The sequence below is a fragment of the Podarcis raffonei genome, chromosome 1 (genome assembly GCF_027172205.1).
Source record: "Podarcis raffonei isolate rPodRaf1 chromosome 1, rPodRaf1.pri, whole genome shotgun sequence".
Lineage (NCBI taxonomy): Eukaryota > Metazoa > Chordata > Lepidosauria > Squamata > Lacertidae > Podarcis > Podarcis raffonei.
In genome coordinates, this window is record NC_070602.1 from 72,743,468 (window position 1) to 72,759,722 (window position 16,255).

The window sequence follows — 16,255 nt, forward strand, 5'->3', positions numbered from 1 at the left end:
AGGTAATAAGAGGAGAGTTCCTCTTGTGGGTCAGGAACTGGTTAACAACAAGAAGAACTGGAATAAATGGACAGTTCTCCCAATGGAGGAACAGAGAAAGTGAAGTCCCTGCTGGATGTGCTTTGTAACTTGTTCATAAATGATCTAGAGTTAGGACTGAGCAGTGAAATGGCCATGTTTGCTGATACTAAAGTGTTCAAGGTTGTTAAAACAAAAAGGTTGTGAAGAGTTCCAAAACAACCTCTCCAAACTGAGTGAATGGGTGGTAAAATGGCAAATGCAATTCAATATAAACAAGTGTAAAGTGATGCACGTTGGGGCAAAAAATTTTTAAAAAAATATGTTGCATATACACTCATGGGGTCTGAACTGGCAAAGTCTGGCAAGGAATGAGACCTTGGAGTCATAGCTCAGTGAAGATGTTTTGGATTGATTTGACCCTCTTGGCTTTGCCTTTCATCTTTTTAAATACCCCCCCATCCCTTCATTTCTGGGCAGTTTCCTCTTTTGATATCACATGTTACCATGTTGGATTTACTTGGCGATTGGTGATTAAAATGTACATTTAAATGTACAGTGGTAACTCTGGTTACAAACACCTTGGGTTACAAACACTTTGGGTTACAGACTCCACTAACCCGGAGGTAGTACCTCAGGTTAAGAACTTTGCCCCAGGATGAGAACAGAAATCGTGCAGCGGCAGTGGGAGGACCCCATTAGCTAAAGTAGTATCTCAGGTTAAGCACGGTTTCAGGTTAAGAACAGACCTCCGGAACGAATTAGGTTCGTAACCAGAGGTAAAAAGGTAAAGGTAAAGGTACCCCTGCCCGTACAGGCCAGTCATGTCCGACTCTAGGGTTGCGTGCTCATCTCGCTCTAGAGGCCCTGAGCCGGCGCCGTCCGAAGACACTTCCGGGTCGCGTGGCCAGCGTGATGAAGCTGCAGCTGGCGAGCCAGCCGCGTCCAACCAGAGGTACCACTGTATATTTAATTTAATAGCATTATGGTCATTGCTCCCAATTGTTTCAGCAACACTTGCATATTGCACCAGGTATTGGGTGCTACTTAAAGATTAGGGCCCAGAGTTGCGATCTCTCTAGTCTTGTTACATGACCAACTGCTCTAGGGCACAGTCATTTAGGGTATCAAGAAATTTTACTCCTTTGTTGAGGCTGGAAGACATATGCAGTCAGTCTATGTGAGGGCAGTTAGTCCCTTAATTTCATTCTTCATAGTAATGTATAGCATACAGCTCTTGAGATGAGAATTTAATAGCACAACTATATAACACATTTCCCAATATACTAAGCAGTAGGTAGCTGCTACATAATAAGTCTCTGCTTGTATTGTATCAACTGCGCTGATAGCATGTAATGCATTTTCTCTGTACTGTAGTTCTGAACTGCAAGTGTGTGGAGTAAAATTGCTTAAATATATGAATCAAGACTTCCTATTGCCTGGGATTCCCCTTGTGTTAAAAAGAATAAATGCTCACGCTTGTGCCTTTTATGCAAAAGTCTGTGGAGGTTAGAAAAAGTCAACGGGAATTAGAAAAGCTAATTTTGTTATTTAAGGAACTCGGCTGCAATTTGGGCAAGCAGAATTTTGAGTCTAACACAGATGCAGATTTGGCACCAATTGTTTCTCTGCTCCCTCCTCCCCCCCACCCCTGCTTTCCACCTGAAAACATATGAAGGAGAAAGCACAATACTAGAGCGCTTATTGGCAAGTGTTATGGTGTGCCAATGTACTTTACTCAGTGACAGAGAGAGCCCACTTACTAAATGGTAGGGGGAAAATTGTGCTACATCTTACTGTGGCTGCCAAATTATCAACCACTAACATGCAGAAGGTGAAATACTCTTCTGGAATTGCACACAGGCGGGATTCAGATTTGGGAAGTAATAGTAAAAATACCACAAGGCAGCACATGGAACCACTACTACTTGACCCCAGCTTGGAAAAGTGAAGATAACCAGCATACCAGTTTCTTAAAAATACACATCCTGCTTCGGCATTATGTGTTTATGTGGTAGTGGCCAGGTGTGGGGGTGCATTTGCTAATGCAGTACAATGCTTTGATCTCTGCGTCACTGTTTACAGTATCTTTTCACGGACATTGCAAGGAGTGTAAGCAAAGGCATGGTTATTTTTATGGCTCACTGCTGAACTGTTTTAATGGCTGGAAGCTGTGTTTTTAATCTTATTTAACATTTATAGTGTTCTTTATTTTTTGTCATTTATACTTCATCATGGGGTCCCATCATGGAATGAAGAATGACCATTAATTACAAACAACAGTAAGGCACAAAATTACTTACTAAAATGTTAGTCCAAGTTCTCCAAGTCTCTTTAGTAGAGTAGACTATGAGTTCTTCACATAAGGTGCTTTTATGGAATTTTATGCAAATCTATTAACAGACCTTTGAGCTTCCTAGTGAAAAATCTAGATTTGGTGTCTCCTCCTTCCTCTGCATGGAATCCTGGAGCTTCTGGTCTCAGCAGCTTTATGGACATAAGGATTTTTCTAATGGTTTTAGGTGCATATCTGATTGTTTTTTAGAAGTGGACACCAGAAACATGAATCTGCCATCTAAGCCAGACTCACCAGAGAATCTGTACTTATTTGCAGTATAGAACACTTGGGCATTCAAGGCCAGCATTGTGTCAGAATTGGGTACAGCCACTGGTAAGGGCAAGATGAAAGAGGAAAATAAATTGCAGTGGACGGGTTGAAAGGCAAGCAATCAGGTTGACTAGTCCAAGGCAGCAAGTTTCTGCCACTGGCAGTCTAAGCAGTGAGAAAGTAAAGAAATGACATGGTGTACTATGCAATGATAATTGTACTTGGCTCAGCTGTTCCAAATCTGGGAGACTATTGCTGTAGTGGAGTCCCTGCAGTTCCATATTCCTCAGGGGCAGATACAGTGTAGTTTTCCCCAAACTGGGGGTGGCCAATATCGTTGCTGGGATACAATTATCATGCTCAGAAAAGTCCTGTTGGATCAGACCAAAGGCCCATATAATCCCTGGAATCTTCAAAAGGATTTTTAAGTAGCAAGGCTGGGAAATGCTTCTGTGCTTGAGATTTTCGACTATTACTATCAACAAGAGTATCAATACTGATCTAAGCAGAACTCAGCGTAAGGCTATGTTTTCAAGTGGCGCTTTACACCTGTTATTACACCAACATGTAGTGCTGCCATCCACATTATTTTTGTAGCCACTGCCAGAACAAGCCACACTGGGTGGCCTTAAAAGAAAATTAGACAAATTTATGGCAAAAAAATTGCTAACAGTGACTACTAGCCATATAGAATCATAGAACTGTAGAACTGGAAGTGACCTCAAGGGTCATCTAGTCCAACCCCCTGCAATGCAAAAATCTTTTGCCCAATGTGGGGCTGGAACCCACAACCCTGAGATTAAGAGTCTCATCCTCTACCTACTGACCTATCCCAGCTGACATGATGGCTACGTTCTACCACTATTGTTGGAGGCAGTATATGCCTCTGAATGACCATTGCTGGGAATCACAAGTGGGGAGAGTGGTGTTGTGCTTAGATCCCTACTTGGGGGCTCCCCATAAGCAGCCACTCAGAGTGGGATGCTGGACAAGAAGTGATGTTGACCTGCTCTTCTTATGTTCCTACTGCCACAGAAGTTACCTGGACTAGGTAGAAAAATCACATGGAATGTGGGAGTGCAACACAGTATGGTGGAGGCGGGAATACGTCACCACAAAGGAAGTGCAGTGGTACCTCGGAAGTCAAACGGAATCCATTCGACTTCCAAAATGTTCAGAAACCAAGGCATGGCTTCTGATTGGCTGCAGGAAACTCCTGCAGGCAATCGGAAGCTACGGAAGCCGCATCAGACGTTCAGGTTCCAAAGAACGTTCGCAAACTGGAACACTCACTTCCGGGTTAGCGGCGTTCGGAGCCAAAACATTTGACTTGCAAGGTGTTCAAGCTCCAAGGTACGACTATATTCCAAGCAACTTCCACAGATTAACATTAATGCTTAGACTGAGCTTGAGAAGTATACTATGGTATGGCAAAACGTAAAGCGGGGAAATAGTCTCACTTCAAGGATTATTTTTTTTAAAGAATATTTGCTCATTATACAGTATACAATTGTGTCATAAAAGCCTACATGGCTCTGAAAACATAACCATAACAGATGAATATAGGATTGCCATCAGAGTAAATATGGTTCTGATTAAAGTAGGGGTTTTTTAATGACCAAAATTTTAGTCTGTCACAAGAACATATGTGATTGCTGTATAAAACAAAAGGCTACCAGACTTCCCTGTTCCATCAAGAACTATGTCCATATTGCAGCTCCTATTACAAAAACATAATGGATGAGGCTTAAACATCTTAATTACCAAAAACAATTCCACATTTTAAAAAAGACCCATAATCAACCAATAAACCTAGCACAGCACATATTTCAGCAGATGCTTTCCTTTTCCCCTGCCTTCTCCCCACCCCCATCGAACAGGATCTCTCAAGATGTGGGGACTGCCTTCAAGGATTGTCTGGAATACTGGAACCACATAACAGACAGGCAGATAATATACAAAAGTAGACAATAATGGAAAAGCATAGTCAAACTAATTAAGGTTAATTAAGGTCTCACTCGCCTTCCATTTCCACCATATTCACAGATGCATATTTCTTGCAACCAATTTGAGGTGGGCCCAGAATTGCAGCCCTTCGCCATATATATAACATACACTGCTCACTTGGATAAGACCCCTGTCTTCAGACATGCAGGCAAGTAACCCTTTCCAAAGCATCTGGGTTCAAACAGGCTCTCACTTGCAAGTTATTTGTTTTAGTGGTCTAATAGAAAACCTCTTAGAGCAACTGCAAGCCTTGATCTCTCACAACAGGTACCAGACAAGGGAGAAGCTCTCCTTTTTTGACAACAGCTTTCATATAACCTGTACAAAGGACATTACAAAAAGGTTGCTTTTTGTCCCCATTGCTTCTACTGGAGTTGTGCTTCTCTAGATCATGAGATGCCAAAGACAAGCAACAAGCAGCATTTTTTTTTAAAGTGCTGACTTTTAATTAACAAGGTGAAATTCTACTGGAGTTCTGCATGCATACCTCAGAGACCTATGAGACGCCTGTATCTGGATTTGACTCTAATACATACACACATACATCTCTTCTTATACAATAAAAAAAAAGCTTTACGGGAATAGCAGAAACATAATAAAACAGGTTTAAAAATTAAAAATCCAAAACAGCAAGTTATCAACCCCTCAGGAAAAAAAACAGCTGGCAGGCTTTTAATGTCTAATACCTATTCCAAAAACCCAGGACTTCTTCAGCCATAAATAAACGTGTGCCTAACTTTGGAACGTTTTAATTAGACAGATTAAAATAAAAGGAAAAGTTGGGGAAATAGGATCACGTTGCTGGTTTTCCTCTAATATGAAACTTAGGCGATTTAATCAGAAACAAAATAATAATTTTGCCTGTTGGCTAACAAAAAAAAGCCCCTTCTTATAAGACTATTCACTTTGCACCAGCCGCAGCAGCCTCCTCCCGCCCCCCTCCAACCATCCAGCCTTTCCCGCGATGTGGCTGGGCTGCCGCACAAAGGTCGCAAGCAAACAGCACTCAGAAGCAGTGGGCTTTCTACTACCTGCGCGCTACCGACCCAGTAGGCCTTTCTCAGCATCTAGCCTGGTCAGAAAGTGATGGGCTACCATTGCGACTCCGGGTTGTCTCATCAGGTCGGCTTTAGTCAAGTGTTATCCCAGGAGAACATTGAAGGCGAAAGGGGGAGAAGCCTGGTTGGCCGTTGTTAATATTCTACTGCAGTCCGGAATTGGGAGATCAGGTTTTAGCTACTCAGTGCAGTGACTAGAACTGAAACACACAAACAGCACCTCGTTTCCCCAGCTGGAGCGCGCTCCCTACATTGACCAACCAAAACAGGAGGAATCTTTCACACACACACACACATATGCATTACTCGTTTTTCGTATTAACCACACGCACGAAGGACAACAGGACGCCACTGTGGGCTTTGCTCGTGTGTGTGAGAGAGCGCGCGCGCTAAGGAGCGACGTAAACAGACCCAAAATAATAGTTTTTTTATAAAAAAAAACCCCGCTAATATTGACCGCTTGGTGCCAGGCTGCCTTCGTCTATTTCGTTTCCAGGCAGTGCCGGTGTGCCTGGAGGGGCGACTGTTCACCCATCGCCCTCCTCAGCCCACGCCGAGCGCGCCACCGCGCACCCACTTCGGCATCCGCGCGACTTGGCGCCCGCTCGCCACCTCCTCTCCCGGACGCCGCCGCTGACCAGCGGGGAGGCGGCGGCGGGGGACCCCTCCGGAAGCGAAAAGCAGAGCTGGAGCAACAGCTGCACGCGAAAAACACCCGCAAGAACCCCGCGCGGGAAAGAGCCCTCACCTCGCCTCAGGAGCCGCAGCCGGCGCGCGCGAAGCAGGCGCCTTGGACTCTCTGCCTTGGCGCCTTCCCCTCCCCCCCCCCCGCGCCCGCTTCCATTCCAGGGGCTTCCCGCCCACCGCTCTGGCGGGGCTGCGCGCGCTCTCCCAGCCGCCTTTCTTTCCCCCCTCCCGCGGCAACAGCAGCACCCACACCCGCGTTCTCCCTCCCCCCCCTCACGCCCCCACCTGCTCAATCCCGCCGCGCCTCAGGTATATGGAAAGGAAGCGAAGAGAGGCGGGAGACTCACGCTGCGGAAGAGACCACCAGAGGCAAGGCCGGGAGAGAGGTGTTTGCGCGCGCGTGCGTGTGTGTGGTGGGTGCGCGCGCTCTCCCTCTCCTTAGACCCACTGCAAAGGCCCCCTCCTCTTCGTCGCTCAGGCAGTCTGGTCTGCAAACCCACCCACCCCAACTCCACGCTGCAGAGCTCCACCCCACGGCACAATTCAAAGCCGTCTCCCGCCCCCACTAAAACAAAAAACGGTACCTCACGGCGCCAAGCGGAAGGCCACGCCAATGCAACTCTCTCTCTCCCTCTCTCCCTCTTCCCCGCCGGTGAGGTAAAAGCCTCCCAGAAACGCTTCGCGCGCCGTCCCGACGCCCCTACACTCTCTGCAGAGCTTCAAACCTGACTCACCTCAACAGAGGAAGCCGGCCTCCGTCTCCCGGATGGAGGTGTTCGCTGTGTTTTTTCGGCGGTACGGGGGGGGGAGGCTCTCTGCACATGGACAGGAGCGCTCTCTTCTTCGTGCAGACCAGGCTTGAGTTGTGACACTTGGAGATAGGTTTGGGGGCTGGCCTGCTCAAACCCTCAGTTCATTTGTGGAAAGCCTCCTCCCCTTTTATTAAACCCCCACCTATTTCTTGCTACACAGGCTCCCGCCACACACTGCAGAGCGCCAGTCCAATAATGATGGAAAGCTCGATTCTCCACATAGTATACAGAAGTTTCCTGCTCCACCTCCCCACAATATGTTCCCAAATTCTGCTATTGCTGGCCCCTATATTTAGGAAGCAAAAACCTTACAGCTGTGAAGGGTCCCCATCTGCTTTCCACAATGCTGGGTCCTTCCAGCTGTAAGACAAAATCATTGGCTAATAAAGCTCTCTAAACCATCCCCACCCCTGTTTTTCAGGACGCAACCTGCTTTCCTCAAGGTGTAACAGAAATGCGTGGCTTACAGGGAAACTGAGCCCAGCAGATGTCAAAGGCAGTCTGCAGTCATGGCCCTCGCCTCCTCCTATGTGTTGCTTCAGGCACTGTGGCAGGTGAAGAGACTTCATGTGTTTGGGGAGGGTCATTTTGAGTGGCAGAAAGCCTCGTCCCCATGCTTTATGCAGATGCTCCCCCCACAGGGAAGGGCTGCATGGCTGGCTGGCTGCGGTAGCAACAACAGCCGCCCACATCCCCCATTAAAACCGCTCTCCCCCATACCTCTCATCTCTTTTCAGCTCAGTGGCTTGACTGACAGAAAGCCTTTCAAAGGCCGCCCACGCACACACTCGCACACAGACATACATATTTCTCTGAAAGAGAGAGAGATGGGGAGGGGGGGAGAGGGAAAACATGAATGAAATGCTCAAGTGGCAGAAATGCCCAGAAGCAAGTGAGGGCCAGGGAGCAGGGGGAGGAGAGATGGACACAGAGGGAAGAGACCGACCAGATCATCAGAGGACAACCACATGTGGACCTCTTCCTCTTTCAGGCAGCGACAGCAGTATATCATATTTTTCATTAAAGACAAATATAGTGTAGACCCAACCCACATAAGAGGTCAGCTGCAGGTCCTATTCACACAGTTACGTATGCTGGGCTTGACACATCTGCACATTGCAGCCCACCCGGCAGCCCACTGCCAGCCAGACCTGTAGAGGCATCACCATATGCAGTGTCCCACTTTTGCCATGTCGCCCGAAAGAGGGAAACTTCCAGCAGCATACCATAAGTTTGACTCAGTGAGCAAGGCAGCGCATGCACATGAATGGCTAGCTGGGAAACGTGCAGAAGGCATTGCTAGGGAGGTGCGGTGTCTTTGCAAGTGCTACGTGTGCAGATATGTGGACAAGTGGCCATATTTTCATATGCTTAAGGTTGCTGGGTTTTGTTTTGTTTTACAAAAGCATTTGAAATGATTCTAAGGATTCTGCAAGCATCATCAGAGGTAGAGTATATGCTTTGCATGCAGATGGGCTCATGTGCATAAAAGTACCTCTCCATGAGACCCTGGAGAGACACCACCAGTCAGTGTAGAGTACCCAGTACTGACTCAGGGAGGCATTCACACTTAGGAATACGTCCCTTTGAACTGGGGTTGTTTCTGAATAGGATTACACTGTAGCCTTTCAGTAAGACAAGTTTCTGTGTACAGTACTGTGGAGAAGAACGTAGGTACCATTTAGTCAGCACCAAAACATCCTTACATCCTGTCATGGGTGCTTAGCTGAGATTCCTGCATTGGGGGGTGGGTGGACTAGAAGACTCTTGGGTCCCTTCCAGCTCCAAGATTCTTTGATTCTATGATCTGCAGTAGCACACTGATTTTATCTTTTCCCCAGGATTGGTTGAAACCTGCAAAACAAGATTTGGGGGTGGGGGGAGAGGCCCTTAGAAAATGTCAAATCTATGAGATATTTCTTACAAAGTACCCCAGCTTCTGCTATGGTAGCCTGTCCCTCAGAAGGGAAGTTCTGTTTTGGCTTGCCGGGGCAAGAAGAGAGCCTCCATTATAGTAACTCGGGCAGGGGACATTCTGATAATTGATTGCTGTCTCCTTCCTTGTAAATCTTTGCTGTCCTCTTTTATCACATGTAAATTTTAAGGTAAACAGAGGAGCATGAGGTTCCTTCCAGATGTGTTAAGCCAAGATATGATTTCATAAGATGTCACACCTCCCCCACCCCGCAGCAATATATAACTAATAAGTTTCAATAACGTTGAGGATCCTGTCACAAAAGCCACAAAATATGTGTTTTCCCCTACTTACTAGAACAGAAGAAGAAAGATGCATTTTTGGAGGCCATTTCTCCGTGATTTAGAGAAAACTCCTTCTGACTAGCACTATTTACAAATAACATCGGAGAACCACTGAGAACTGTAGCCCATGCAGAGTCCCCCGCTCTGTTCTCCTTAGCTTCCAGTTCAACATGCCAGCTGTCACCCGTGATAGCTGAACAGAAGCTCCATATTCAGATGCAGTGTACCTCCAAATGCCAGATTTAGAAAATGAACAATGGGGGAAGGCTGTTACTTTCATGCTCTACTTGTGGCCTTCTTGGAAGGAATCTGGCTGCCCCTGTTTAAAACAGGATGCTGAGCTAGAGGACCTTGGTACCAATCTTGTAGAGCTGCTTTTATGTATGTCGTTTCCCATGCCTTACAATGAGCTTTTTAAATTTGGCATCCAGCTACTCCATTCCTTCCCCTTTTCTCCTCCAGTCAGTCAGCATTCCATGTCCATGGTACATGCTATGTCCTCATTGGGCTGCTTGGGGGGGTGTTGTTTTTCATTTTGGGCCCCACCCAATTTCCCCATCAGAGCCTTGAAAGTGTCTGCTGGTGTCAATGGGCAGTTCTCTCTTCTGATCATGGGAACATTTTAACACAGTTTCTTAGTCTGAACATGGCATATAGGTCTTTGTCTTTGTTCCTCTTAGTGCTCCCTTTCAAGCCACTCAGTGCCATCCATACCTACCACCTGGTTAAATATCTCAATATTTCATATCATTAAGTTCTGATGGGGCTGTTTTGGGGTTGTCTCCCCCTTGAGGGTTTTCCTGGAGGTTGGCTCAGCTCAAGCACTTTGGCTTTGCTGGTTCTCTGTCTGAAGGGTAAATGGGTATGCAGGAGTCTGTCCATGATCAGCCTGGCATGAGAGAGCACCAGGATTGGGGGCTTCTTCAATGTTGGCAGGTAAGGGCTCATGTTCTGCACCTAGGTGTCTTTGGAAGATTTCCCTGGTCCTTTGCTGTTCACATCTGAGAATAATCAACTGATATCACAGCTGTACTTTTCACATTACAGCTGGAAAACACTTTCCCCAAATGGTATCATGACTCCAAGGATAAAGGCAACTGGGTTCCTGAAGTTTGCCAGGAGGCAGTCCCCTAACCAGTCATGCCACTAGAGGCCTCATTGGAGGAGCCACCCTAGCAGACAGAGAAAAGGTCACTTTACTTCCTACCTTGGATTCAGGCTCTTCCCCTGAACTATCTGCATCTTATTCAAATACAGCCCCTATAGCTACCATGCAGGCTCCCTCCATGAAAGCAGGTTTCACACACATGTCTCCCTGCAGAACTATCTGAAGCTTCAGTCACCACCACACTACCCCAAGCAGTGCTAATGCAACAAACGCCTTAATACCTGGTAGTGAGTCTCTGTATCTGGTATGGAGCTCTCCATGGTCCTGGCCCTTGGCTATCTAACCTGCACTTTGCTGCACTTTGCCTAAATACCCCTATAGATTCCAGGAGAGGAGCACGAGGTAGAGTAATGAAGGGAAACCTGTGCCCTGTAGGAGTATCATTATCCCTGACTATTATCCATGGTAGCTGAGTGATGGAGGTCAACAATATCTGGGCTCCATAGGTTTCCATCCTTGCGGCAAAGGGCCTCAGCCAATTGAAGGGAACTGTATACATTAAGAGCCAGTGTGAGGTAGAGGCTAAGCTGTTGTGATAGGTTTACCACACCTATCAGCCAATCACCCATTCCCACCACTCTTCTGAGTAATACCCCTCCCCACCCTCTCACTATATATGAGGGTCTGGTGACTTCTGTTTCAGTGTATCTGAAGAAGTGTGCATGCACACGAAAGCTCATACCAATAACAAACTTGGTTGGTCTCTAAGGTGCTACTGGACGGAATTTTTTATTATTATTTTAAGCTGTTGCAGTTAGACTGGGGTTCAAATTTCTGTTCATCTGTGAAACTTATTCAGTGTCCTTAGACCAGCCATTCTCTCTCAGCCTCACTATCACTGGGTTGTTAGTGTGGGTGGAGGAGGCATAAATGCTGCCCTCATCTACGTGGAGAAACTGGGGGATTAAAATATCAAGCACATATTTTTCCAAATGCTAACATTACAGATTTAGCATGTAGCACATGGATTCACCTCAAAAAGGATAATGCAATATGCCACACAGCCTTTTCATTCATTTCTATAGTATGCTGGATCACTGTAGTTATAATGAATCCATACGCATAAACTGACTACAGTTTTTATTGAAGTCAGTTTCTACGCCTTGGTTTTCATCAACTTGATGTTCTGACCAGAGGTTTATAATCACTCTGGGATCTTTTCAAAGCTATATTGTTACCTTTCATCAAGAAGTACCTTGTTAAACCCAATGACAGATTTATTTCTGTTTTAGTGAAGAAAGTTTGTTTTATTATTCCTGAGCTATTAAAGGTATTATGAAACCAAAGTAATATATGATTTCAGGTCCTTTAAGGACTTGAGCTGCTACATAAGGGAAAAGCCATTGTTTGTCCCAGTAGCCTTTGCTATAACTTGAAATATGTTTTGCATCTGGTGTGATCTAAGTTAATCAACTCCGCATTGCCCTCCTGTGCACCATCTTGAGATTGTTGGAAACTAGGTTTTCAAAGTTTTCTGTTCTGCTCAGATTCTCCCCCCCCCCCGCTCCATTTTTGTTCGTGTAATTTGCTTAACATTAGACTTGTGGCATTTTTGTTGGTCCTGATAAAGTTGTCCTACTCTTGCAGACTACTAGTAGGACTTGCAACAATACATTGCAGTGTTTCCTTCTGTCAGAGCTGCCCGAGGTCCCAGCTCACAAAGGACCAACGCCGCTTCGTTGTTAAGTACGAAAGTCTTTATTGAAGTTCAGTTTCACTGTCACAGCCGCAGCGTGCAGCCCTACGTCTCAAACTCTAGACCGCTGAAGCTCCGTCTGAATCTCCTCCCCCCAGACACCAGTTTAAGACTCTAGCCTTGCTCCACCTCTTCCTTTGCTCTCTCCTCCTCTGGGTCCGCCTGTCTGTCGGGGTCTCGCCCTTCCTAGACTCTTCTGACGCTGAGTCCCCTGAGTCTTCCCCCTCCCTCCGGCGGGCTTTAGCACCTGGTTCCCAATCCGGGTTTCCTGCTGTCCCGCGCGCCTGTACATTTGAACTTGGCGCGTGCACCCAGCCTGCAACTTTCCTTCTGACCGTTGCACTGCTGCTGTCACTGCTTCCCCCTTCGGGGAGGCTAGCTGGAACTGACCTCCCACTTTCCGATGGGGGCGTGGTCAGCCCTGACTCATCTTCTCTCCCCGCTGGAGGAGACGCTGGTCCTGACTCATGTGACTCTTCCCCCCCACTACGCTCTGGTGGGGGAGCTGGTCCTGATCCCCCGCTGCTGCTTTGGGAGTCCCCGCTGGCCCCCTGTTTCTGGTGCGCCCCCCCTGGGACCCCCCTTGCCCTGACCATCGGCGCCCCCTTCTGGGAATCTTCTGATTCGCTGGAGAAGCTCATGGAATCTCTCGGGTCACTGTCATACTCCCCCACGCTGCCCTCGGATTCTTCCCCTTCGCTCTCCATTTCCTCTCTCCCCTGTGCTTCTGCTCCTGAGGCCCTGACACCTTCTTATTAATTCTGTCAGTAAGAGCTATTTGACATGGGAATGGACTCCCTTGGAAGTTGGTGGATTCTCCTTCCTTGGAGGTTTTTACGAAGAGGTTAGATGGCCATCTATCATGTATGCTTTAGTTGAGATTCCTGCATTGCAGGGGGTTGGACTAGATGACCCCTGAGATCCCTTCCAGCCCTTCTATGATTGTTTAGGGTACGGGGATGGCATTTACAACAAATAGTGCTGCATGGCTACTGCATAAGGCTTCAGGTGATAGTAAAAGCTTAATATATACAGTTTATGTGTGGGTGGCTTTTAGCAAATGAGAGGGGGATATTTGAGAGTCACTTGGCTAGTTCTTCAGCTACCTGCCTTCATGTTTCAAAGTTTTTATGTTCATATTAATGTGTCAGCATGACTCATCTACAGAACATATTACTGCCAGTGCTGTGGTAGCCCTTGTTCTGAGTCAGAAAGTGACTTTGTGACAGAGAATTCTGGTGAGCCCAGTCCTAGTGATTTTCCCAGTGGGACACACATTGTTATTAGGTATTGGCACACTCTGAGTCATAGCTCGACATGCCAGATGAAAGCTGACTTGCACATGAAAAAGGAAGTGGGTTTCATTACTCTCAGTTAATTATTTCTGAATTTTCACTCTTCTACCTGAATGGGATGCAGCATTAATTGCACAATGCATTTTTCAATCAATCAGCATAGGTGATTTGTAACAACCTATCTGCCTAATGTTTTCTCAAAGGAACACTCCATAAGCAAAACAGCTCCACAAGCCTATTCACAGGTAACACTACTCAACAAAGAAATGGAAACTAATGCCATATCATCCCAGCGAGACGATCCAGGTGTGAAAAACCAGCAAGGGTCTCAGTTTTGTTATGTCCTAGACATGACTTTTGGTGTGAATGAAACTGTGATCTTATACCTATCAGGAGCCTGGAGTTGTGGGACAAGGTCAAAAGTCAAAAGTGGAGAGCAAGTCAATACCAAGAAGCAAACTAGGAGGCAGGACCAAAAAGCAAGCCAGACGTTTGGACTGAAGAATGAACTAAAGGATACAGGGAAACACCACAGCCCAGGAAGACTGTTGTCTGAGCAAGGCTCAAGTGGAATAGCTAGCCTGAGTAGGTGGAGTCGGTCGAGGGTCTGAGGGTATTCCACTTGGTTACTAGATGCTGCAATCTGCATTTCAGTGACTCACTACATATGGCAGCTTTGCACAGATGCAAAGAATGGGACAAATAGTTTGCTCATGATAGTTTCACATATCCAAGCACCACATCCAGCAGGTTTCTATGCAAGTCTAATCACTAGTTTCATGTGAATAACATTTTCTGTGCTAGTTATTTTTCTTACAGTTAATCTCTTTGCTGTGATATCTTTTCCTATCCCAAAACAGTGTCATATATGCACATATATCATTAGGGGTTCTTGTGTTTGTAGCCACCTTCTAAAGTATTAAGAAATTCTTATTAATAACTTAAAAAACAAACAAACCTAATTGCTCCCCAGCTTGGTTCTTGGCTTCCCATGTCTATAATCTACTTCACTGTATTTTAATGTGATTCTTTTGGCATTTCCTCATTTGGATTGCACTTGCAGTTCTGTTCTCGCGACATGTATAAACTTCTGAGTGCAAGGGCAATTCCTTCCATGTGACAACACTGTCCTGACTCTTCCACTGTGATGTTCCTGCAAAGGGGCCACAAAACAACTTGACTTTTAAAGGCACAAATGACATTTTTGATGTTATTCATAAAGTGAAAGACGATGCAATTCTACATGTTGGAAATGGTCTATTAAATATTATACGACAGAGCTGGAGAGAGGGGCTCCGATGACACTTTTCCACTTTTGTTGTCATGGTTACTGTGATGTCATTAAAATGCCATGGTTACCAGAATCTTCATTTGTATCAAATATTAGAGAAAATAGAGAGGGTTTTATCCCCAAAGTTTAGGGAAGCATTGTTTTAGAAGTACAAAAAATATGCTTTAAAAGAAAGAGAATCCCAGTGGTTATAGTTCATTCGTACAAAAGAAATTACTCATGGCTGACTGAATTAAATGTGTGAGTTGCCTTGCATTGCTCTTTGAAATAGGCTTTTAAAAATTCTGTTATTCTTTGAAAGTCATACATTATGAAATGTTGGGTGTAAAAAAATAAATTCCTCTTATGCTTTTGTATGACTTTAATGCTCTTGATTCTTAATCAGGGTATGCCACACCACTAGTAACAGTACACTCATATAGTCACCTACCTGGGAGTAAGCCCTCTGGAATGGAATAGGATGTGCTTCTGAGTTGGCATTTGTAGAACTGGACTGCATTAGGATTTGTTTTACTTAAGGAACTAAACAAAACGTGAAAATACCCAAGAAGGGAGGTGTAGTGGCTTCAGTGTATATAATGATCCATTGACTGAAGAAGCCTGATCAAAGATAAATCAATAGATTACTGAGACTGTCTGCCTGACAATTTATCTCTTGGCTGAAACAGCAAAGCAGTGGAATGGGAGACAGTAAAAATGACCTTTCTAAGGCTAAATAGAGATATCAGTAAGCATATATCTCTTTGCACTACACCTATGTGCATCATGTTATGCTTTGTGTATTCATTCAGGGAGGGCATACACAGCAAATGAGAAACAAATATGCATTTGTTGGTGTGCTGGAAATGGATCACACAGAAGTGCTAATGGCAATACTTGCCACACAGACTATTGTGAAGAAAAGTCTACACACACACACACACACACACACACACACACTTGTCCTTTGAAGATCACCTTTAATCATTGTGTCTGCATTTTCAGACCTTTGTTGTGACTTCATTATCAGCCATGAGATCTTTTGTCCTACAGCAGTCAAAAAGGCAAAAGCATTATTGTAATCCACTGTACACAAAACAGAGCAACAAAGGAGAGTCAAAGGAATTTCAAAGGCTGCAGAGGTGGAAAATGCCAAGTCAAACAATAGCCCCCTTGCTTGTTCCTGTTAGTGCATTAGCTTTTCTATAAGTGGCCATACCTTTTCTTTAAAAACAAACAAAAACGAGTAGCAGTAATACTGCATACCAACAGTTATTAATTCCTGTCAGGAGTATAGTACACCTGTCTCAGTGGCAACAGCTGCAACTACATGTGACTATGTGGAAATGAAAGAAATACTCACATTTCTGAAGTCAT

General features: G+C 45.4%; 1 protein-coding gene and 1 long non-coding RNA gene across 14 annotated transcripts in view; one reads left to right on the top strand and one right to left on the bottom strand.

The window, feature by feature from the left end:
• Positions 1-7,249, bottom strand: part of PTPN5 (protein tyrosine phosphatase non-receptor type 5) — a 65,715-nt gene extending 58,466 nt beyond the window's left edge. For 4 of the 12 annotated variants that reach the window (XM_053393366.1, XM_053393469.1, XM_053393356.1 and 1 more), the window contains exon 1: positions 6,726-6,872. The gene's annotated coding sequence lies outside the window, so the exon portion shown is untranslated. Of the gene's footprint in view, positions 1-6,439; positions 6,525-6,663; positions 6,873-6,962; positions 7,084-7,112 lie in introns of those variants that run through there. The other 8 variants (XM_053393450.1, XM_053393415.1, XM_053393435.1 and 5 more) reach the window with 6 other exon arrangements.
• Positions 7,079-15,251, top strand: LOC128416172 (uncharacterized). Of its 2 annotated transcripts, XR_008331161.1 has the most exons (3): positions 7,079-7,150; positions 7,612-7,744; positions 13,772-15,251. It is a non-coding gene; the product is annotated as an uncharacterized LOC128416172 (long non-coding RNA). The 2 variants fall into 2 exon arrangements; XR_008331160.1 differs by lacking the exon at positions 7,079-7,150 and having other exon boundaries at positions 7,273-7,744.
• The last annotated feature ends 1,004 nt before the right edge of the window (positions 15,252-16,255 follow it).